Raw genomic sequence first — 24,579 nt, 5'->3', positions numbered from 1 at the left:
GACCTGGGGCTTCTCTCCAAGTACCAGCTGGGCTGTCGTCTGTCAGCCCTGCACCAGTGGCCTGAGCTGTGTTTGACAAGATGACCAAGCCCACGTGCCTGCTGACCAGGGTTGGTGCCCTCTTCCCTTGCCGTTCTGAAGGCGCGCCCATGGCAGGGTGGTCACGCATCAGGCTGCCAACGGCAAGGTCATCAGTTGTGGACCACCAGCAGCTCCTCCAGAGAGAGACGGGGCTTTCTGCTCCTGTAAAGAGTTGGCCTAGGAGAACCCCCGGGGCAGTCTGCGAGTCTGCATCGGCTCCTTGGCGGTGAATTTGGTTTCTTAAGTTCTGAACAATTGAATTCATAAAAGTCAACTTCATCTGTCACCATTTGAGAAACAATTATAATAAAAGGAAGTTGCAGATGGACCTTAGACCCTTTGAAGATGTGCGAGTGTGTGAGAGAGAGTAAGAATGTGTGTGTTGGGGTGTGGGGTGGGGAGGCGATGTGTTCTGGGGGTCAGAGGTGAGGGCTCACCCCACTGAAGCTCCCAGGACACAGCCTGCTATTTCCTCCCTGCTCGCTCTTTAAGAATGTCAAAGCCAGTGCATCCCGGCGACAAATCTGATTGGTCCAATACAGTGCAGCAAACTGAAGCCTTTCCAGGCCGCTTCTCGCTGCCCTGAATGGGCACTGTGTGCTTCCTGGGGTGTGAGGGGGATGCAGAAGCCCTGCTGGACAGCTCGCTGGCTCCCTCCAGCCCCTCCGCAGCCAAAGCCTAGCCGTGCCTGAAAAAGATGACAAACCGCCACCCACTGTGGGCCTCCCCAGCCACTTGCCGTTGGGCAACACTGCAAAGCCCGGGCCGGCTTCCCTCGTGACTAAACGGTTCAGCTGGAAGGTGCTGGCAGCATTCCACTTTGCCCTCCTGTACCTGGGACCCAGGGGCCCGAGCCTGCGTAGCCCGGGTCCTGAGAGTCCAGGCTGTGTGGGGAATGGCAAGCGGGCCTTTTGTCTTCATTGGACTTGACGGTGCAAAGGGTCGGCCCCTTCCTGCCGAACACCCTCCGTCTTGTTTAGTTCTGAGCCTCCAGGCCCAGACAGTACCGCCCCGTGGGCACGGCATTCCTCTATGGCTCTGTTGTGTGTTCTCCTTGCTGCTCCGACTGAGTCTGGAGATGTGTGTGCTTCTGCGAGAAAGTTCTCAAGTATACTGAAGCCTCCACTGCATGGAAGTCCCTCGGTTTTGATGAAAGGTTCCCGAGGCTGCCTGGGCCCTTGGCTTGTGGCCCACGGCACTGGCCATTTGTCAAGTCATGGGGCGGTGGGGGTGGGGCGCGGGCCACCCTTCTTTGTCAGTCTGTTCTCTGGTTTGGTGGCCTGGAAAAGTGATGTCATCCTAGCCATTTATTGTTTTCTTTAACTCATTGGATGACTGGCTTAAATTAGTCCCCGAATGACGTCTAGAGGAAGATTTCGAGTACGGTGTTAGGTGACTTGCTATAAAAACCGGATGTCTGTGTCCCAAGCCTGGTTTCGATGCTTGGTGGATTAGTGATTTAGGACACCTGAATCTAGCCTCTCTGTGCCTCAGCCTCCTCACTTAGGGGAAAGCCCCACCGTGGGTGTCAGCTGCCAACCCACAGAGACTCTTCGCAGCTCAGAACCACGCAGGGTTCTGTCCACACTCGCCCTCTCCATCCATGCTGGCCCATAGGATCCCTCTGGTTCTCTGTTGCTTTTCTTTCTGTCTCCTTCCTCTCTCTCTCTCTTTCTCTTTCTGTCTGTCTTTCTTTCTGTCTTTTTTCTTTCTATAAATCATCAGGCCTTTCTTTTTCCTCCATCTTACTCTGAATTCTTTGTTGAAACATTTTACACTGGCAGTGTAGTGGTTAAAGCCTGGGGCTGCTAACTGTAAAATCAGCAGCTTGAATCCACTAGCCACTTCGAGGGGGAAACAGGAGGCTTTCTAGTCCTGTACAGAATTACTGCCTCTGAAATCCACAGGGCAGTCCTGGCCCTTTCCTATAGGGTCACTATGAGATGGTAGTGAATGAGTCGTCACCATGACGACAGCAGCATCGGACACTGCTCTTGTTACCCATTGGGTGCTGGCCAGGAACCACACCCAAGTCCTCCGCATGGACGGCAAAGGCTGTTTCACTCATTCCACCCACTGCAGAGGGAAGTAGACCCCTGGCTGGCAGGGCTTCCGTGAGATCACAGAGTGAAACGCTTAGCCCAAGACCTGGTGCCATTGTAAACTGCCAACGAATTTTAAGCAGCTTAGCCTGTTGAGCTTTGACTATGTCACACCCACTGCCTGGGACTGTAGAAGGTTAGCATCATGCTACCTGGAAGCCCACGTGATGATTAAATGCTACCTGTGGGGAGTACAGGAGCCCTGATGATGTAGTGCATACACGTTAGTCTGCTAACAGCAAGGTCAGTGGCTCGAAACCACCAGTCACTCTTGGGAAGGAAGGTGAGACTTGCACACTCCTGCTGTGTCCCGGAGGGCTGCTGAGAGTCAGCGTTACCTCAGCGGCGGTGAGTTTGGAGTTTGAGCGGCATATGCCGTAGTGGGAAGTATGCATTGTGCGTGAGGGACTCTGGCCTGTGCCCTGTCGTGTCTGAAGTGTTAGCCCTGCGGGTTTCAGAGACCCCAGTGACCTTGTCAGCCTGCCTGGGCTGCTGTCATGCTGAAGACTCACTGCCGGCGAACGGATACCGCCTCATAGCGACCATACGGGATAGGGCAGCACTGCCCCTGTGGGTTTCAGGAACCCCAGTGACCCAGGCCCCCCGCCCCCCTGTTCACGGATATGACTTGAAAAGCACCCGCCTATTCCACTGAGATGAGCTATCCAAGGAAAGAAACCACGCAGCTTGACTTTGCTTCCATTAGAGCTGGGGCGAGTGGGCACATTCCAGCGGACCTTGAAAATATTACAAACGATACCCATCATTCAGGCATCAAGTAGAGAAAACACAATGGATCCTTTCAACCTTGCATATTAAAAAAAAATCTAATCAAGCTAGGCCATCTGTGGGTGGAGCCGTGCTGACCGCTGTGGGGAACCAGAGCCCATGGGTGGTACACATTGACACATGGGTCCACTGCTGACAGGGAGGCCGGTGCTGGGGGCCATCTCGGAGGCCCCTTGGAAGAAAGTTCTGGTGATCTAGGTCCAAGAGAGTCAGCCACTGAAGCCCAGTGGCGTCGGGTCTACGGAGACATGCCTGGGGTCGCTGCGCGTCAGAACCCACCCATGGAATTGAGTCACACTCATGGCGTACTGAGCCAGTCCAGCCTCAGATGCCACTTCGGCCCTGAAGACACACTCAGCATCCTCGGCTCCAAGGTTGGGGAAGGCAATCACAGGCAGCAAGTCTGGTTTGAGCCAAGGGAACCTTCGCACCTCCCCTGCAACCACACACACCCAGGGGTCAGAGAACGTTTCATCAAAGTGACCATGGTCAAAAGTGGAAGGGGAGGTCACCCGGGAACACAGGGTGCTGAGGTCCAGAGCAGGGTCCCTGCCAGCACAGGGGTCACCTTGTTCTTCTGAAGCAGGCCATGTGGCGGGTGGGTGAGGCTGGCAGCAGATTCCTAAGCAATGTATAGCCACTTGTTAGCAAGCATGGACCTCTGACGTGACCAGAAGACAGGCTGGGTTCGTGGATTCAGATGGCTGGGCTCCAGATGACACAACGGCACTTGCTGTTGGTGGTTCTGCTGAGAGCAGTGTCCCCAGGCATGGCGACACCGGCCCCTTCACACCCTGAAAACCGGCACTGAAAAAGATATTCACTGCCATGCATTCATGGTGACACTCAGTGACTCTATAGAGTGGGATAGACTGTCCTGTGGGTCTCTGAGACTACGTTTTTATGGGAGCACAACGCTCTGTCTTTCTCCTGAGGAGCGGCTGCTGGTCTCGAACTGCCTACCTGACAGCTAGCAGCCCAGCTCAGCCACAGGTATGCCTGGGGAAATCAGCCAGAGGGGAGAAGCAGCTGTTCTGTGGGAGCCTGCTCGCAGGGGGTCAGCCTGCTAGCTGTTTGTTGATAGACTCCTCCCACCAAGACGTGCGAAGCTTTTGCCAAGTGAAGCAGGCCTGAAACGCTTCAGGGGAGCCTTGGTTATATTTATTTTTCATTTCCTTGCAACGAAGGGGGAAAAAAAAGAAACAAGGAAGACGTAGAAGAAAATTGCTCGTCTCTTAGGGAAAGGTAGGATATGCTTTCTGGGAGAAAGCCTTTTCATTTCCCTTCGATTCTAAGAGCGCTCCGTTTCACCACAGTATAAATCGGCTCCAAGCGGATGTGTGACTTTTAGGGTGATTCCGTTTCGATTTTCCTCCCTCTTCTGACTTTCCCTCCCTCCACCCCCACTTCCCCCACCCTTCTCCAGTAGGAAAAATCATCCTGGCAGCTGGGCAGGGGCAGAGCTTTTGGAGAGCGCATAATTTAGACCGGCAACCGAGCGACTTATGTTACCTGGGAGTCCTTTACCTACTTCAATTCCCTTCCATCTGTGGGAGAAACCACGACCAAACTCACTGCCCTGGAGTCGATGCTGGCTCACAGTGACCCTGTAGGACAGTGTCCCACTGCCCCCGTGCGTTTCCGAGACTGTGACTTTTGGGGGCCAGGAAACCTCATCTTTCTCAGGTGTTGGGTGGCTGGTGGGTTTCCACTGCTGGCCTTGATGTTAGCAGCGAGTGCGTCATCTGCTACAGCTGCCAGGGCTCCTTCTTTGGGAGACAGGCATGGGATAAGACAAGCCCTTCCCAGTACTGCTGAGAAGACTCAGTAGGGAAAATTAATCCTCATCATCCCCTGGCATCCTGGAAAGAGTATCATGGATCATTTATTAAGCCTTGGAGGGGTAGTGGTGAGGGGCTGGGCTTCGAGCCTCAGGATCGGCAGTTGAAAGCCACCCACTGCTCCATGGAAGAGAGCCTGGGTTTTCTCTGCCCCTGAAAGGGTTACAAATTGAGCACCCACAGGGGCGTGGCCACGAGTCAGCACTGACTGCCAGTTTGGTATCTAAAACCCAAACAAACCCACCACCCTCCGATTCCTCGCCACCCTGGAACCCCGTGGGTTTCCGAGACTGCAGCTCTTGACGAGCATAGAAGGCCTCATCTGCCCCCTCCCCGCTCCCAGCTGCTGCTGGATTTGAACTGCAGCCCGACTCGTAACCAGCTATAGAGCTGCCAGGCTTCCCATATGGGGGTTTTCAGAGCCTGTACAACTTTACAGGCCCAGGCAGCCTCATCTTTCTCAGGAGAGCTGCTGGTAGATTTGAACCGCCTCATCTTGTCACCAGCCCAGCGTCTAACCCACAGCACCACCGGGGCGCGAGCATGTATGTTGGGTGAAGGTGCCTTTGAGTCGGTTCTGGCCCACGACGACCTCACGCACAGCAGACCCCAGCACCGCCTGGCCGTGCGCCATCCCCGCGGTTGATACGTTCGAGCCCCTGGTTGCAACCTCGGTGTCCCTCCGTGCTGGAGAGGCCCTTCCACTCTGACACCGAGTCTCCACTTTACCAAGCACGATGTCCTGGCCTCCGCAGACAACATGCCCAGAGTACGTGAGACACAGCCTCACCATCCAGGCCTGTATAGTCAAGCTGCGGTGGACCGCGTGGCCAGCGGTGCCGTGGGCACGAGAGAAAGTTGAGCGGCATGGGATTGGGTGAGAACCGGGCAGAGACGGAGAGGTTCGCGGGATGCTTGCTGGATGCTGGATGGCTGTTTGTTTATTCTCGTCCCCCATGATATCACAAGGCCGTGAATATTTATTTAGTTCTGCTCCCAATGGCCCTTCTAATCGGGAATTATTTGGGTACAAAGAAAGACATTTGTAAATGCGGCTGATAAGCCTGGCAGTGGACAAGGGGTGTTTTGTTGGACACAAGAATGCTATTGTCCCTTGCTTCAGTTGTCAAGTGCCCAGGGAACCCAGAATTTATGGTGGGAACACAATGTGCCTTTCAGGGCCGGGGGAGAGGGCTGTGAGATCCTGCTCCCCGGCCTTTCAGGGCTGCTAATCTTTGTATCGGCCGGACAATGCCGGATTCAGTGGCTGCCTGCGCCTCCTGACTGTCCATTGGTCGTCAGGTATTGTCCAGTAATTACCATGGTGACAATGGCTCTCTCTGCTGCCATCGCACGCTTTGGAAGCAGGCGAAGGTTGTCACTTTGTATTAGGTGCCTCTAAAGGCATGGCTTACTTAGAGCAACGACGAAAGGGGAAATAAAGATAATCATGTTAAGAGTTTGATTTAAAGGGCCACTGTGTCAAATCCATTTGGAGCCCAGGAAATCTTTGTGGGTGTTTTCTTGTAATTACAGTTAGAAGTTGGGTGTGATCCCTGGGCAGGCAGCAGCGAAGGAGGCCGTGGAGATTTGGCAGGGAGCTGTGAGCTGCGGGCAGCTGGCGGCCCTTCACGGAGCAGTGGGCGCCCAGATTTCTCATCTAGGAACTACCAGCAAGGGTGGGAAATGGGTGTGGATGAATGCGGGCGTTGTGTGTTGTGACGCCTGTGGTCGGTATCAGGAGCCCTGGTGGCGCACTGGCTAAGAGCAAGGCAGCCCTCTGGAAAGGCCAGCCGTTCAAAGCCAGCTGCAGCTTTGCATGGAAGAGGACCTGGCGATTTCCCCAGAAACAAGGCTGGGAAAGGAGGAGGGATGGAAGCAGGCGACACGGAGAGGAAGTGGCACCAGCGTGGGCGCATTAAGGGGATGGCAGTGGATGAGTTGAAAGACAATGTGTATGAATTGTTGAATGGGAAACCGATGCTCTGCCCTGTAAACCTTCCCCTCATGAACAAGAGAAATACAACGCTGCAGACAAGGTTTACTCGCTCACTGCTGATTGGTTGCAACCCCGTAAGATGGGGAAGACTGCCCCCATGGGTTTCCAAGACTGTCTCCTTATGGAGGTAGAAAGCCTCGTCTTTCTCCCTCAAAGAGGCTGGAGGTGTTGAGCCGCTGACCTTAAGGTTAGCGCAGCGCAACACAGAACCACTAAGCCACCAGGGCTTCTGGCGCGTAATGCATCCGCGTCATAAAGGATCAATCTAATTGTTTAATCCCCTCCAACTTCAATAGCTCGGCCTCTACTTTCATCATCAGCGCTACGCTCTGTTGCATGAGGCCATTGGTAGAGCTCTCCTCTTCGAGGTCTGGGTCAGTCCTCGGCCAGCGTACCTTGGACGCTGGCCTGCGGAGGCTCCTGGGTTGCTGTGAAGCTGAACTGATGTCAGTTACATTTCTGGACTGATGGCACCAGGAAGCAAGGCCTGGCGGTCTCTTCAGAAGCCAGCCCATGAACTGATGGCTCACAGATGTCCTGTCCTAAGCTTCTCATGCAGGAGGCTCAGGAGGGGACAGCCTGTTGCTCTGTTGTGCGCGGGTCCCAGGACTGCACTGATGGCAGCTCACAACTCTAAACGCATTCCAGGGGGCCTACCCCAGGGAGGCATTCAGCTGTCTGTGTGTGTTCTCCACCAGACCCCGCCCACCTCTCATGATTAGCCTTAGTTCACAGGTGAGAAAACCGAGCCTCGGAGCCCAACCCTCAACGCAGCTTCTAAGAGGCAGCAGCTGGGGGGGGGGGGCAGATTTAAATTCCGTCTCCACATGTGCTGCTGTAGCTTCCTTCATGTTTGAAATGCATGTTCTGCAACCAGATCCTGCAGAACATGCTTCAACATATGGCTTGGGGGCTGGGCCTTAGGAGGAAAGAGCAAGTCCCAGCGACGATTATTAATTGAGCTTATTCATCCCTTCCACAAGGTTCTGAAACATGCGACACTTGTGCGAGGAGACGCCCTGTGTGCGTGCGGAGAGCCAGGGGTCCGCCCCGATGGGGACCTTGTACCTCCTCCTCCCTGAAGGAGCCATCCCCGGGCCACGTGGTGTGTCCAGACCTACAGAGCGCCTTGCAGGCCTACCCAAAGCCCCTGCACCTTGGCCCTTCACGCGTTCTTTGTCATTATAGACTCCGACTCGACTCAGTTTTGCAGGCCACAACTGCTCCCTTGGTCTTCTCAGCCAGCACTTTTCCCACCTGCAAGTACAGATGCACCTGGAAAGGCAGAACGGGTGCCAGGCAGGAACCATCCAAGAAGGAGAATGCCAAGTGTTGTTCCCAGTCATAGAGGGTGGTGGGAGACTGATGGCCGCACCCTGTCAAAGGCGGGGACCCAAGAGACGGAAAGACAAGGCAGGCAGGCAGTCCCCTGAGTTCCGGCACTCACAGGCTTCCCTGCACTATCCTTCACTATGGCGCGCGCGCGTCGGGGATCCCGGCCAAGAGCTGGATGGGATCCGGGGTCAAGTGTCAGAGGAGTATGCAGAATTTGCCGTGGGGAGTGGGGCCCTCATGGGACAGACATGTAGGTTCCCCAGCTCAGCTCCCCTGCTCCCTTCCTGCTTTATGCGTGTGGGCATGTACCCCTCAACCTCAGTCTCTTCATCTATAGGATGGGAGGGCCACTCTCTCCTGTGGCTGTGAGTGGAGGCTTAAAAGATCTGTGGCCCAGAAAGCTCCGCCTTGACACCTCCTGCCCTTTGAGTCCCTGTGCCGCCTCTGTACCATTACTGGGGATGGAGCAAATGGCCCTGGCTCCTCAGGGACAAGCTGCCAGGAACGGTGGGCAGGTGATGGCCTGGTGCTAGGTCACAGATTCTGCAGGCCTGTCCCTACCCCAGCATGGCACGTGGTCATTTCTGCTGGTGGTGGCAGCGTCCTGTTGACAGTAATTCTGACACGTCCTTGGCCTATCCGAGCTCACAGTCCACAGGGCTCTTTCCCGAGCCATCTGCGGCTCCTTGGGCACATACATGTGGCTCTGAAGGAAAATGGAAATTAAATGATCATGATTTCATTTATAAAATTACTTTACATGTTACTTAGTTGCAAGAATGTATTTATGGCTCTAGCATAATATTCACATTGTTGTGAGGGACGGAATAGGCTCTTCTGTCTCAAGAGTTTGCTGATCGCTGCCCTACATGGTGACCTATCCACGGAGCTCCGTAACCTAGCCATTTGATTCCTCGGAGCCTTTGGCCTGGGAGGGGTGTGCCCAGCCTTCCGCTCCATCAGCAAAGGGGAGCTGCCACCATCCCACCCGCCTACTGCCTTGGCTCCCCTCCTAACTTAGGGATCTATCTCCCCAGGCATTTTCTCCACCCTTCTTTACACACCTTATTTCACGGTCTCCCTTTCTCTGGTTCTTGGTCTCTCTGGAATAGGATGTATCCTGTTGCAACTGTGCCCTTAAGACAGTGGTTCTCAACCTGTGGGCCGCGACCCTTTGGGGGGGTCAAACGACCCTTTCACAGGGGTCGCCTAAGACCATCAGAAAACACTTATTTCTGATAGTCTTAGGAACCGAGACACAGCCTCTCTATCCATCTGCCCACATGCAGATACATCCACAAACAAATACCCGACGTGAAGACGGCTACCCAACTACACCATGCTTCCAGACAAAATTTCATTTATTTGTAATTAGAAATAAATATTTCACAATATATAATTATATATTGTTTTGTGAGTAATCACTATGCTTTAATTATATTCAATTTGTAACAATGAAAATACATCCTACATATCAGATATTGACATGACGATTCATAACAGTAGCAAAATGACAGTGATGAAGTAGCAATGAGAATAATTTGATGGTTGGGTTCACCACAACATGAGGGATTATATTAAAGGGTTGTGGCATGAGGACGGTTGAGAACCACTGCCTTAAGAAGTTTTAAAACTGCAGGCTGCTAAACAGGACAAGAAGCAGGGGCCGATCTTAAGCGAGGTATCCAAGCTCCAGGGGAAAAGCCACAATGGAGATGTCTGGAGAGGAGACAGAGGGCGGGTGCAGCAACGCCGGGCTGCCATTCACTGGTTCAGTGGGCTCATGTGACTTCAGATCTGGGAGATCCCTCCCATGGAGAGTTCATTGCTAGCTTCTAGCTAGGAAATCCCAACTCCCCGTGACACCCTGTGTCCAGAGGAGAACTGCTCAGTAGGGTCCCCAAGGTTGGGACTTTTTACAAGTAAATGGCCAGTCCTGTCTTCCGAGGTGCCCCTGGGTGGGTTCAGCCCACCAATCATCCGGCTCATTGTCCAACACTGCAGCATTTGGACCACCCAGGCGAGGAGACATGCACCAAGCATCCCAACCTGGACTGCCGAGTCAGAAACAGACACCCTGTCAGGGCCTCTCAGGCCCAAAGACAGTCCCCACCTCCCACTCCCACCCTGTTATATCCATAAAGAACAACTTACATTTCTTAGGTTCATTTTCTTTCCTCCTTTGATTTTCTAAGAATCATGGCATAGAGACTTCTCAACCTGCCTTGTAAGATTTGCAGTTCCTCTTTGCCAAATGTTTGCAACGATCAGAATCCTTACATGAGTCACCAAACCTTGTCCTCCGATGTTCTTAATTAATTGTGCAGGCTTTTGGTAAGCAAAGCTGTATGGGACGTAAAGAATGCAAAGTGAAGTAAGGGCTCACTTAGTTTTTATAGGTGTGAGTCGTGACCTTTGAAAGGAACTAAGCCAGAGATGCAGCTGCCGAGCAATCACCTGTCTAGAGGCAGGAGGAGGGAAACAGCAAAAGCATGGGCTGTGGGTTCTGTAGTGTTGGATGCTGCCCCTCAGGATGCCCATCGGGGAATGGGTCCAAAAACCTGACTCCTATCACAGCCATGCTGACTCAGAGTGACCCGTAGGACAGGGCACACTGCCCCCTGGAGTTCCAAGATTGTAACTCTTCGCAAGAGCAGAAAGCCCCATCTTTCTCCTGAGGAGCAGCTGGTGGTTTCGAACTGCTGACCTTGTGGATAGAAGCCCAGGGCTCCTAAAGACTGGTTATAAGAATTTAGAGAGGCCATATGGCAGAGACCCCTGGAATGCATGTCTGCTTCTTCTCTATCTATAGCATTCTGTACCTGAGTAGTTTAGCACCTCCAAACCTAGGGCCTTTGTGTTGGTAATTGCCTTCAAATTGATTCCTGCTCTGGTGGCCTTACATGGAGCAGAACAAAACATTGCCTGTTTGGTGCCACCCTCACAATCCATGGAAAATTCAAGTCCATTGCTGGGCCAACTGTGAATGTCTTCAGGTTGTAGAGCTCACCTTCCAGCATGATATTGCACCGTAGTTTGCGGTTATCCAAAGCACTTTCATTGGCAGATGTGTGCAATACAATCAACACAGCTTTCTCCCTAGTCCGTCTTAGTCTGGAAGCTCTACCAAAACTTGTCCACGAAACTTCTGGCATCCAAGCAACAAGCAGCCACTGTTGTACAACACACTGACATGTAGGTGTGGCTGTTGTAAGATCCTAGTCAGTCAGTAACAACTCCTAGCCACTTTATGTACAGCCGAACACGATGTTGCCTGGTTCTGTGCCATCTTCCTGGGAGCCTGGGGGTGCGAACCTTGGACTGCTAACAGTAAGGTCAGTGGTTAGAAACCACCAGCCGCTCCTTAGGAGAAAGTTCAGGCTTTCTATTCCCATGAAGAGGTACAATCTTAGAAACCCGCAGAGGCAGTTCTACCCTGTCCTTTGGGGTTGCTATGAGTCAGGATCAATTTGATGGCAGTGAGATTATTTTTAGTTGTTTTGTGTGTGTGTGTGTGTGTGACACACATTCACAATGGTTACATTTGAGCCCCTTGTTGCAACCATTGCTGCACTCCATCTCCTGCCAGCCCTTCTTTTTCATTGACCTTCTGTCTTAACAAGGCGTATGCCCTTTCCCAGGGACTCATGATGTTCGCTCATGATGACACACCCAAAGTGTGTGAGACAGTTTCTCCATCCTGACTTCTAAGGGGCGTTCTGGCGATACTTCCTCCAAGACAAATTTGTGTGCTTTTCTGGTATACGTTTCAGTATAGTTCACCGACACCCAGCAGTATTATGATATTGTTTGATGATATAATAATTCATATAATCCATTGCACAGCCTTTAATATTCACATGCAGATGAGGCGATTGAAACACCCTGACTTGGGTCAGGCACACCTCAGTCCTCACACGGACATATCTAGAGGATCTTTAAGATTTTAACTAGATACTGTACCGCATATTTGCTGATGGCGATATCTTGTCTAAGGTATTGACTGCTGCTTCTGAGAGCACTAATTGTGGGTCCAAGTAAAACAAAATTCTGTGCATCCTCGATCTGCTCTCTGTTTGCCATGATGCCGTTGGCTGGTGCAATTGTGCAGGCTGCTTTCTTCCTGGAAGTCCGTAATGTTTGCTCTCTCATAGAGTCTGTTTTAATCCATACTGAGACAGGCTGCAGTTTGTGATCCTTAGCAAGTGTGCTAGTCTGGGTGCATCAGAGAAACAAATCCACAGAAGCTCATGTGTATAAGCGAAAGTTTTATATAAAGGGTAAGTGCACCCCAAGAAAACATCCCAACCCAGTGCTGCCCAAGCCCACAAGTCCAACATTAACCCATATGTCCGACACCAATCCACAAAGTCCTCCTCCATCTCACAAAACACACACAGTGATGCCAAATGCAGGAGGAAAGCTGAATCGGTAAACGTGTAAGCATCTCAGCGCTGGCAGGGGTCTCCACATGGCTGCATCAGGGCAGGTCCATGTGGCTTCTTCTCAGGGATGTCTCACAGGAAGTGAGCCTTGTCAGCTGAAGCAGGGAACTGGCTAAGGAGGATGCACCCTGGTCCGACCATCACAAAGCAAGAGACCCGAGAACTAGCAAGGCTCACTGAGCCATTTATCTCTCCGCCCTTCAATGAACCCTCCATGTGTTTATCAGCCAGGTTGGCACAATAAACCTTAATGATCTCAGCAAGTCCTCTTGGTTCTCAGTAAGCTTGGTTGTGAATTCCAATCCCGAGGCCACTCTCCCTAATGCAGCCCAGCCGAATCTCAGATGGTGTGTTCCGCATACATGCTGGATACATGTGGTGAGAGCAGATACTTCTGCCCACTTTTCTGATGGTCCACCACGCAGTGTCCCTTTGTTCTGCTTGAGCAGCTGCCTCCTGGTGCAGGTTCTGCATGGGCACAACTGAGTGTCCCGGAATTCCCGTTCTTGGCAACATTCTCTATGTATGGTTTTTTCTTTAAATGAGTCATACACTCAGTTCCTTTGCAGAGTGAATAAAACACAAGTAGACATCATTCTGGAATTCTCCGCTTTCAGCCCAGGTCCATCTGCCATGAGCAGTGACAGCCCTTGTGGCACGCCCTCTTCTGACTGGCTTCAGTTTCAGGAAGCCCACTCTGATGTACTGCTACAGCTGCGTTCCGTGTCATCCACCCAATTTTACTTTCATGTAAGATTAATGACATCATTTGATAATGTCCACATTCTGCTGGGTCACTTTTCTTTGAAGCGGTCAAAGATTTGATCTCTTTGGTCACTTAACCAGATAACTATCTTCCAGATTTCTTGGCGTAGATGGATGCATGAGTCTAGGGCTGCATCAGCTTGTTGAAAGTTTTCGACTGTTGTTCTGCTAATTCCTGGAGCCTTGTTCTTGACCGATGGCTTTAAGTGCAGCGTGCACATCTTCGTTCAGTACTATCAGTGCTTGATCCTAAGCTGCCTTTTAAAATGGTTGTGTGTAAACCAGTTATGTTGGTACAGTGACTCTCTGTATTCCATCCAGCTCCTTTTGACCCTTCTTGTGTCATTCATTATGTTGCCTATCAGAGCTTTCAGCATTGCAACTCAAGCCCTGACCTTTTCCTTTATTTTTTTCAACTTGAGAAATACTGAGTGTGTTCTTCCCTTTTGGTTTTGGGTGGTGGTAACGTACTATGGTGTTAGGCCGGGTTGACTAGAGAAACAAATTCATAGATACTCATGTGTATAAGAAAGAGCTTTATATAGGAGAGCAATTGTATATTGAGAAAATATCCCAGCCCAGTCTAGATCAAGTTCATAAGTCTAATATTAGCTCTTATGTGTGATACCATTCTATAAATTCCTCTTTAGACTCATGTAACACATGCAATGATGCCAAATGCCGGAAGATCACAGGCCAGTGGGTGGGAAGTCTTGTGGATCCAGTGACGGTGGAAGCATCTCAGCACTGGCATGGGTCCCCACGTGGCTTTTCCAGCTGCAGGGCTCTAACGTAGCGCCATGTGCCTTGTCACCAGGAATACAAAGCCGAGAGTGTCTCTGGCCTCCAATGAGCTATTTATATCCTTCTTGCCTCCGAAGAAGGTCATCAAGATGCGATTTGATTGACAGACCAGCTCCACCCCTTGGCAAGTTGACAGATTATGTAACGGCCACAAATATCAGCCCTCCTGACTATGTTAGCCTGTTAGTTGAGAGGAATCACTTTTTAACATTTGGGGTCCCTTATCTTTTGCAGAATCCCCGGTGGTGAAGCGGTTACACCTTGGGCTGCTGACTGAAAGGTCAGCAGTTCAACACCACCAGCCACTGGTGGGAGAAAGACTAGGCTAGAGTTACAGGCTTGAAAACCCACAGGGGGCGGTTTTTCCCTGGCTTAGAGGTGACTGTGAGCCAGCATCCTCTCAATGGCAGTGAGTGTGTGTTTTTTGGTTTTGTGCCTTGCATGCGGTCAGATGGTTGGAGTCAGATGAAGCCTGGATGAGGTTGGACACTGAGATGGCATCTGCCCTGTCATGACAGCACCCCCAGTTAGAAGGGGGAACAGTTGGAGATGGTCCGACATCTCTGTCTTTGTGTAGTTTCTTCACATACCTAGCCCAAGCGTCCTGCCAGCCTGGTACTTACTCTCAGTGCATCCAGACTGGTAGTGTGTTATCGGTCTCTTCCCAGGCCATGCTTTCCAAGAGCACAAGGCAGAGTGGACAGGCAGGCTCAGGGCTGTGCTTCTGAAATCACTCGGCGTCGCCTTTGCTACATGTTCCTTACCCGGACGAAGGCCATGCCTTGCTGGAGGTTTGGTACATGGCTTTTATCGTTGTTTGACGTTGCTGAGTCGATTGTAACTCATGGAGACCCCATGTGTTCACGGCGGGGGGTCAGAGAATGACTCCCCTCTGGAGCATGCATGCAAACTTGGGTCCTCCCTCCTCAAGGATCCCTTGGGTGACCGGGTTCTCGTATCCGCTTCCCCATAGCACCATGCCCATCTGGGACTCACCCCGTACTGCTACTCGGCCCTCCTCGATGTCTTGACTCATGTCAATGAAACTTAAGTGCTGTGAATGGATTTTGGGAGATTCTCAACTCAGAACCCTCATTAAGGGCAGTTCTACTGCCCTGGGAGGGCGTGCTGTGTAGACGGAATTGAAGTGAAACAGGGAAAGTGGCCCCAGGAAGAAACACGGTGTCCGCAACAAACAAGGTCCAAGTGCGCAGCGGCTTCCGTTCCCACTGCAGGCGGGTTTGTCCTCGAAGGGAGCCCCTCTGGAGAGAAAGGACGCTCAAGAACTCCTGGATGCTGTGTGTTCGGGAATCAGTGCCAGCCAGCAACTTCTTCGGTTCAGTGCCTCGGGCTTTCAAGACGACAGCTGTTCAGCTGTGCCATCTTCTTCCCTCCATTCGCTTATTCATTCAACGAATGGACACGGAACGTTGCTGTAGGCGGGGAAACGTGTTAGACCCTGGGGAGCTGTGGCGAGGAATCGGGCCAGGATCTGACAGACACGGCTCCCACACTGAAAATCCAGGTTTCCGTCTTGGGGGTGGGGTGGGGAGGGGTGCAACTGTGGCCGGGAAGAAGAGCTGCAGCTCTTTCAGACCATCGTCTGGTCCGCTGGGGTGGAGATGGCATCGCCGATCATGACCACCGACACTGTCCTTGTGTGCCCTTGTCCCTGTCACGTCACAGGGTCTGGAAGCACCAGAGCCAGGCATTTTACCCTAGGAAGGAGAGTGTTTTCTCTGTCCCACGGAAAGTCGTTCCATCAGAATCTGGTAGATTTGCTGCTAGCAGTGGAGTTAATCCACGCTGGTCAACCACCCACAGCTTGGAAGGGTCTCACGGTGAGATGGCTTTGATCGGTGTGATCAGAGGGCCCCCGGCCATGCAGCAGTAAAGGGCTTGCCTTCTAACTAACAGATCAGCAGTGCGTTCGCGCCCAGCAGCTGTTGTGAAGGAGAAGGACGAGGCAGTCTGCTTCTGTAAGATACACAGCCCCGGGGGGCGGTTCTGCTCCCTCCTGCAGGGCCGTTGTGAGTCTCAGTTGAATGGATGACAGTGTGTTGGGGTTGGTTTTCGTGGCACCACTTCACACGGACAATACCTATCTCTGGCCTGTGATCTTGAAGCCAAAAGCTGTCTTATTTAATGGTGTATCCCCCATGCCTAGCAGTGACCATTCCTGGTACACAAAATATTAACAGGAGAGAGAAAAGATTGTCTCCTGTAAAGATTATGGTTGAGGGGACCCAATGGGGGGCTGTTTCACTCTGTCCTGTAGTGGCATCTGTGTTTGGAGATTGGATCTAAGTCCTAGGGGGCTAGGGAAACCTTCCGATAAAGCCTATCATTGAGGTTGTCCGCAAAGAACCAGCTGAATGGGGGGCGGTAGCATTACCAAGGACCCACAGGACAAATCTGTGGAGAGCCCAGCGCCACCATTGGTGTACCTCTGGCACATGCACTCTTTGCCAAACTGTGGGGGAGCCGGGCCTAGGTTGTCTAATGGATTTCCTGGTGTTGAGGAAATCCTTGCCTGCCCACCAGGTGCAGGGACATTTCTGCATGCCCTGTTCCATGATGTTGTTCCCCTTTGCAGCTCATCTCCCCTCTAGGTTGCTAATGCTTCTTCCTTTGTGTTTTGTCTTTTGCAGGAATCACTGCATCCTCGGCTCCGTGATCCCGTGACTTTCACTCCTGTGGTCCTTCGTTGAGTTGACCAAGCAGATGGGTGGAGTGTGTTATAGGAATTGGCAGCAGTATCCAATGGGTGAGGAAGGTAAGAAGGAGCCAGGTGACTGGATGATTCATGTGGCGTACTGTGTGTGTAGAGATGGGCATCCCCACAGATGGGAGTCCATGGGGCCTCCAGCCAAAAGCTAAGTAGAATCTAAGAGGGAGGGGAAGGCCTATCTTGGGCTAAGAGTAATGTGATTATTTACGACTCTTTATTGCGCATCTGCTAAACACCATAAGAAGAATGAGCATCTCTTCGGCTACAAATTCAGATGAGCGGGAAGGAATTGGGTGTTGGGGGGAGGATAAGGGTCTTTTAAAACTCAGTTGGACTGGTTGACAGGGGATCTGCCCTGTTGGTTTCTTTGCTCTTTTCGGGATGTTGAAAATAACTTAGGTATGATCAAGGCAGATAGTATTTCGAAGGGAGAAAGGTCTAAGAGGCCGAACCTCGTACATCTCCAGGGGCCAAGAACTAGACCCTGAGCCAGGAGGCCTGCTTTCAGGTCCCAGTCCCGGCACCACCATCGGAGTGCCTCGGGCACATGCACGCTTGGCTGGGCCACAGGGGCGGTTGGACCTGGGTGCCCTAATAGTGTCTACATTTTGGCATCCTGGGGATCCATTTACCGTCTCCATTGACTTGGTCAAGACTGGAGCGTCCAAACATCCGAGAGAGAAAAGTGAGGATGAATAACACCATTTGGGGTTCTAGACCCATCCATCCAAGCGTCCTCACCCCCAGGCCTCAAATGCAGTAGACAAATCCGAATGATGATTTTATCCTTTAAACCTTCACTCCCTTCTGCCCCACTCTTCAGCGATAGCTTCATAATCACCCACACAAGGAACTAGGGAGGAATCCCTCATGCATCTCAATCTCTGAACTAGGGAGGAATCCCTCATGCATCTCAATCTCTGTCTCCATTGCCAGGTTAGTCCTGTTGATTCCTGTTGACTACTCTCCAGGGTGCGTAATCTCTCCCTACTGGGCCCCAACCCCACTGCTCTCCACCATTTCAAAGCCACACTCTTCTCCCCAATTACTGAGATTGCCACCTTCCTGGTCTTTGTGTGGCTTCCCCAGTAGCCCTTCTCCTCTATCAGCTCCATGAAGATCTGCCCGCCATTCTTCCAGAACCAAATCCTAAGCAATGTCCCTCAGTGCAGACATGATAGTACTTTGCCGCTTAATACCCGCCAATGGTAAAGGCCTGGATCATTTATAACGCTTCTGGGCCTCTCTCCTGACGGAGTCCTGCTTTGACCTGCTGGATCCATCTCGCAGGCAGGCCCGCTCCCCACTGACCTTCTCTCCACACATCCAGTCTGGAGGGTATACATGGCATAGCCGTAGTTTCCCAAAGCCCCCTCCTCTCTCTCGTCAACTTAACAATCAAGGCCACCCTCATCTTGACATCTCAGCTTGGCTCTCCTGATCTTCAGGAGGGTTCTTTGGGATTCCCTACCAGCATTCCCCAGGGCCACCAGAACGTCTAGGAGGCTGCAAACGCAGGTTCCTCTGCTTGACCCTGGAGTGCGGAGGACAGGACACACGTTTTTAATTACCGGAGGGTGCTGAGTACAATTTTCTACTCTAAAAAGTGGGCAAGGGGCCAGTGGACAAATAAGTTTGGGGACCTGTCTTCTAGGCTATGCTTAAGCTCCAAGGATGACAGCATTTGCCATGGCTTCTGAATTGAGTTGTCGTCGTCACTTTGTGTGTGTGTGTGTGTGATTCCCCTTTATTTGTTTGTTTATTTTTCTATCCTTGGCTTTTGAGGATGGTTTGAGGTTAACAGAAGCATGACGCAGAGGGCTCTCAGTGGATGGGCCCTGTAAAGGTTTGTGGGGAAAATGGAATTGGAAGCGAATGCCCTTGTTCCCCAGGCCCTTTTTGAAGCCCCCTCCTCGGACCTCTTCCCCTCTGCACATGCTCTCTCCTGTTGTGAACTTCTTGCCTTCTCATTGTGTATCTGTTACACCCAGGGTCCAGGATTGACATATGATGGCTGAGTGAGCTGGCGGGGCCCTCTGTGTGGTACCCTTCGATGGCTTTCGCCAGCTGTGTTGTGTCAAGGAGGCACCATTAAAGTATCTGGCCGAACAGTTTCATCGCACTCGCAATGCCCCCTGCTTCACCCCGTCATCCATCATTGTCAAATGAGCTGTCTTGTCTTCTCCGCTCAGCTTGAAGGCTCTTGTGGGCAGTTCTAATGTTAAAGCCCACCCCACTCTGCTTGTTAATGTCATGCCACAGCCACATAAGCCCAACCCAAGCTTGGTAGGATGTATTCATTCAGTGCCAGAGACTGGCATCTCTGTGTTTCGAATAGAAGGTGAAGGATGGGGTAAAGCTGCCATAGAGAGGAAAGTCAGAAAAATCGCTCCGAACCTGAGCTTCCTATGGGCCCAGCACCATGCCAGGTCTTTAAATACATCTCCTCCCTCGGTTCTTACAAGCGCCTTATGTCTGGTTCTCGTTCTCACTCCCCTCAGCCCCATCCTGACTCACAGTGGCCTTGTATGTGTCGTAAGGGTTGTCAGTACAGAAGGACCCCTGATGGCACAGTGGGTTGGGGCCTGCTGTCTGCCAGGTTGATGGCTCAAACCCACCAGCTGCTCTGTGGAAGAAAGATACGGCTGTTTATTCCCCAAAGCTTTAGTCTTGGAAACCCAAAGGTTCAGTTCCAGTCTGTCCAATAGGGACACCACATGTCGAAATTGACTCAGTAGTTAGGGGTTTGCTTTCTTTAGTTTGCTAATATAAAGTCTCTGAGTGAAACAACCCATTGAGTGCTTGCTTGGCTATCAACCAAAAGGTGGTTGGTTCAGATCTACACAAAGCTGTCTCAGAACAAAGACCTGGTGATCTACTTCCTCAAGATCACCACCATTGAGACCCTGTGGGAGTAAGTTTTATTCTGAAGCACACATGTCAGGGTGTGTTGGAATAGACTCCACAGCTGTTTCTGATGGGTGTTCACTTGTTTGTTTGATTTTAATAATACTGTGTTAGGCTGGGTTCTCTAGAGATGCAGAGCCAGTGGTATTTATGTGTGTCTATTGGTGTCTATACAAGGCTGGTAGATGGATACCAACTCATGGCCGTTGTGTCCAATGAATCCAAGATCAGTAGGCAATATGGTGGATCACTGAAGGCTCCCAGAGTTGGCAAGTAATATGGCAGGCAGTTGACTCAAGTCCAAAGAACCAGAGGTGAATGAGATGTATCCAAGATTCAGGGCAGCAAGCAAGAGAGAAAGCATTCCCATGGAGACTGCTTAAATAGGAGTAGGCCACACCCCCAAAGAAACTTCCTTTCAATTGCACCAGGGCTGTGACCTGAGTAACGAGGCTCACTAGCTTCCGCCCTCTTTCTCTTCCAACTGCTTTCTTAGCCCAGAGCCGGTCTCATCATGCATTGTTGTTTACATTGCATATGGAGAAAGCCTCTCCTATCAAAGACTGGGAATTCTGGTCCAGCCAAGTTGACACACAACCTAATAAACACAATATTCAAATTTCATAACAGAAAACCGATAAGTTCCTTGTCTTTGGGCATATAATTTGAAGAACACAGCCAGATATTTGAACCTGGCAAGTCTGACATGAGCCTGAGACACCACTCCTGCAAGACCCTTCCTGCCTGTCCGCAGATGAATGTGCTGCATTCTGGACAACGGTCCTCTCTTCCTCAGGAGGCACAGGCCTCTCCTGCATCCACTGTTCCACAGAGGGCCGCCCTTGGGATAGGGGCCCACAAAGCTTGGCTATTTCCCAGGTGTTTTACACTGAGCTGTGTGAGTCTGTGTGGGGACATGTGGGCTCGGAGCGCCCTCCCTTCTCCTCATGCTGTGCTCAGCATTTCGTTTATTATGAGCAGAAACCATGTATGGAGACCTGGAGAATGTACTTCCTTCCAGTTCACCAAGAAAGCAACAGAAGCACCAAAACGACAGACGTCACCACCATCAGGTTCCATTCCGCCTCACAGCGAGTCCACGTAGAGTTTCTGAGACTAGAACTCTTTATGGGCCTGGACGGCCCGGGGCCCCACCCACAGCACCACAAGAGCTCCTTCAAGGGCCTGGAAGCCGCATGGCCACTCCTCTCTCCCTGTCCCTTCTGCTCTCCATGGGTTGGAAGCCTGGCTTATGAGACCAAGCCTGCCCCTCCTTTGGACCAGGCTGTGAATGACGCTCCCCTGTCCTCTCTCCACTTCCTCAGCCCTTTGGATTCCTCAGTGGGAGCTGCGAATGCCATTTCCCCTGTTCCTTGCTAACAGCAACCATTAGAATACAGCAGCAATGGGGCAGAGTCTAAGTGCTTGAATTCAGCTTCTTTTCGAGGAATTCCATTAGACTTTTAAATTCCCACATGGATATTAAGAACAGCCTAAATTGAAGAATCCCACATTGCTTTTAATCCAGGAAGAGGGGAGGTAAAAATATCCTGATTTTAAAGCACTGCAGAGTGGCTGCAGGGGGCAGCCCTTTCACCTTTTTTAAAAAAATTATTTTATTGGGGGCTCTCACAACTCTTGTTAAAAAAAATACCTCAATTGTATCCGACATATTCGTACACGTATTCCATTGTTCTTTTCTAGACATTTGCTTTCCATTGAGCCCTTGGGATCAGCTCCCCTTTTTGTCCTCCCCATCCCCCCAACCCTTGTGGCCCCTTGATAGGTTGTAGTTGTTAATTATTTTCAAACCTCACACCGACCACTCTCTCCCTTCCCCTCTGGTTTCTGTTGTTCTTCCCCCTGGATGGAGGTATGTGGTTATGTGCCATTCATTGCAATCGCTTCCCCCCCTTTCCCCCTACCCTTTTGGTATCTCTATTCCCATTCCTGTCCCTGGGTTCCATGTGTGGTGAATTTATCTCTTTCCCAAACCTATGTACATGCTCCTGTCTAGCTTCTTGCTTTGCAGAGAGGAGTTGATCTGTCCAGAGGAGGATGAGGAAAGGACAGGGGGAGTGGGGGGAGAGACACACAGAGAGGAGCTGTTAACCAGAGGTGGAGTCTTGGTTTGGCTTTAAGGGATCAGCTCTTGGGCTGCCCAGCTGACTTCCAGAGGAATACATGGGAGCATCCTCTGGCACCTGTGTACCCCAGGTTCCTCCTGAGAGCTGAGCAGGGTTACCTGGGAAGCAATAGCACCGGGATCCTCAGCCCTGCTGCCCAGCGGGGCTTTTAGTGCGGGGCTTTTAGCACTGGGCTTGGGAGCAAAAGCAAATGTCTTAGAGACACGACAGGGATCTGCTTTTATTCAGGAAAAGCCTACAAGCCTGGAGACCTTGCATGGGGGGCACTGAGCTCAGGCCATCCAGTTACCTCTCATTTACAAATACAACATTCCCAAGGAGCCGCATGGGGCAGCTCCCAGTGCTGGGGGTACGCCACATGCCTTGGCCCAGGCCCTTCCTTGTGGCACGTTGGTGGCCTGCCTCCTGCTCTGTGCCCATTGCATGCCTGTGAGCGTGCGTTTCCCCTCTCCAGATCATGGCCGGTCCACTCTGGAGAAACAGGCCCTGCAGCCCTCTGCAGTGGGTGTCCTGTGGCTTGCAAGCAGCGCCCCCACCCCCCTCCAAAATTCACCTGGGATTGTGCCGGAAGCGTGTGCCTGTCACCACCTCAATCGGCTAGTAATTCCATGCAGCACGCAGGTGCCAAGAGGCATGGCTGTCCTTGCTCTTCTGAGTCAGGACCCAGCCGGAGGGAAGACACTCTCACCCCGCCATTCCAGGACGGGCAATAGCAGAGGACAGGCCAACCCACGTGCTCCGTGCTTTGGGCCCACACTTGAGCTTGAAAGAAGATGAAGCTCTATAAGGAGCTCTGGTGGCTCAGACAATTAAGCACTCAGCTGCAAACTCTTAGGTTCTGAGCCACCAGCAACTCCAACCAGAAATGACCTGGTTATCTGCTCTTATGAGAAGTCCTATGGGAGATTGCTCCTCCGTTACCTTGGGCCAACTTGCTGACGCCTAATGACAACAAGCTGACTCATGCAGCTACCTGTTTCCATGGAGAGCTACCAGAGAAGAGAGGGACCCCAGATAGATTCATATTTCGATCATATTTGGGGAGCCCTCCTTATTATAGATCCTGGGCGAGGGACCCCTAGGCACCCCAGGGGGCCAGCAGGACTGCCCCATGTGGGTTTCCTCTTCATGGGAGTAGAAAGCCTCATCTTTCTCCCATGGAGTGGCGACTGGGTCCAAATTGCTGACCTTGTGGGTAACAACTGGTCACTTCTTCCAGGGCTCAGAATTGACTCCGTGCCAGTGAGTTGGGACTAGGTGCTGGAGCTACACCAGTGAACCAATTGCCCGTGCTCCAGTCCACCACTTGCCAAAGCCCCATTCTCAAGGAGCCCCTTGTGATAGAGCCAGACCTGCAGACAATGGCTTAGAGCTCATGGACACACCCAGCCGCCCCTTTGCATAACAGACTTGGGGAAAGCGCTTACCACCCAGAGAGAGTAGCAGCCTCAGCAGTGAGAGCCAACTCTCTCTCTCTCTCTCTCTCTCTCTCTCTCTGTCTGTCTGTCTGTCTGTCTTTTCTAGAGGTTTTTCTGGGCAGATGTGAACACATACATCCCCTGGTTCCTTCCACCACTTTTGTATCTGAGCACACATTGCTCAGACTGCTCCTTAGAGTGAAGGGTGATGCGACTTGGTCTCTGGACATCTCACCAGGAGAGTCCAGGCCCTGGAGAAGGACTTCATGCTTGGTGGAACAGAGGGTCAAGAAAAGGGGAAGAGCGCCAATGAGCTGGATTGGTACAGAGGCTGATTCGCTGGGCTCACCCTTAAGCACAGTGGGGAGAATGGTGCGGAGCTGGGCAGGCTTTCTGCTGTTGCCCTTGGGCTCCTGCTCCGAGTCAGCACTGATGTGGCAACACCAGCAGCCGCCACGCAGACGGTTCCACACGTAGTTCTCTGCCTTGATGACAAACAAAGGCCAGACATCTCATCATGCTCGCTTCCTCGTTCTTGTCCGTCTTAGGCTGGTCTCTTCTGTACGTCCGTTTCACACCTGCAGCCAGGTTACAAACTTGAGGCTGTTCATTCCCAGGCGCACTGCATCTCAGGCTCCTCTGTTGTATGGTCTCTCTCTGCTGTGTCCACGTTCCCGAGGTTAGACATTTGTTCCTTGTCAAGGTACCGGCTTGGGTGTCAGTTACTTGGACACCTGGGTGCCTCTCTTTCCCAGCCTTGCTTGCAGAGAGCCCAGGTGAACTTGAAACCGGAAAAGAGGTCTTTCCTGGTGTCAGTTTCCCTGCAAGGTCAATAGGGCCCCTTGCCAACAGGATGGAGATGCAGGAGGGCCCACCCTTTGAGCCACTCGATACCCAGCTCCTGCTCATCTCTCTCTTTCATCAAAGGCTCTGCAAGAGTGGTCTGTCTCGGGCAGGTAAGCACACGCCCGGCTTCCTCTTGAGCCTCACTGGTGCAGGATGGGGAGAGGTGACCCAGATGGAATCACTTCTTCTACTGGCTCCATTTCTGACCGGCACCCTGGATCCCACGATTCCCCAGTTCTGCTTTTCAGAGCCCACAGGGCACCTGAGAGGCTGAGGTAGGAGCCCCCCCCCCTTTGAAAGATAAAAGGAGCTAAGCCCTGCTGATCTGTGATCTGAGCACTTCCCCTGTGCATCAGGGCCGGGGACCTT

The 24,579-nt window shown here is 51.9% G+C and overlaps 1 protein-coding gene across 1 annotated transcript in view; it reads left to right on the top strand.

The window, feature by feature from the left end:
• Positions 1–24,579, top strand: part of CDH11 (cadherin 11) — a 215,441-nt gene that overhangs the window by 63,585 nt on the left and 127,277 nt on the right. The window contains exon 2 of the mRNA XM_075537309.1: positions 16,813–16,937. The gene's annotated coding sequence lies outside the window, so the exon portion shown is untranslated. The remainder of the gene's footprint in view (positions 1–16,812; positions 16,938–24,579) is intronic.

This window comes from Tenrec ecaudatus, chromosome 18, assembly GCF_050624435.1.
Source record: "Tenrec ecaudatus isolate mTenEca1 chromosome 18, mTenEca1.hap1, whole genome shotgun sequence".
Classification (NCBI taxonomy): Eukaryota; Metazoa; Chordata; class Mammalia; order Afrosoricida; family Tenrecidae; genus Tenrec; species Tenrec ecaudatus.
The sequence above is the reverse complement of the archived record's forward strand: the minus strand, read 5'-3'. Positions and strand labels throughout refer to the sequence as shown.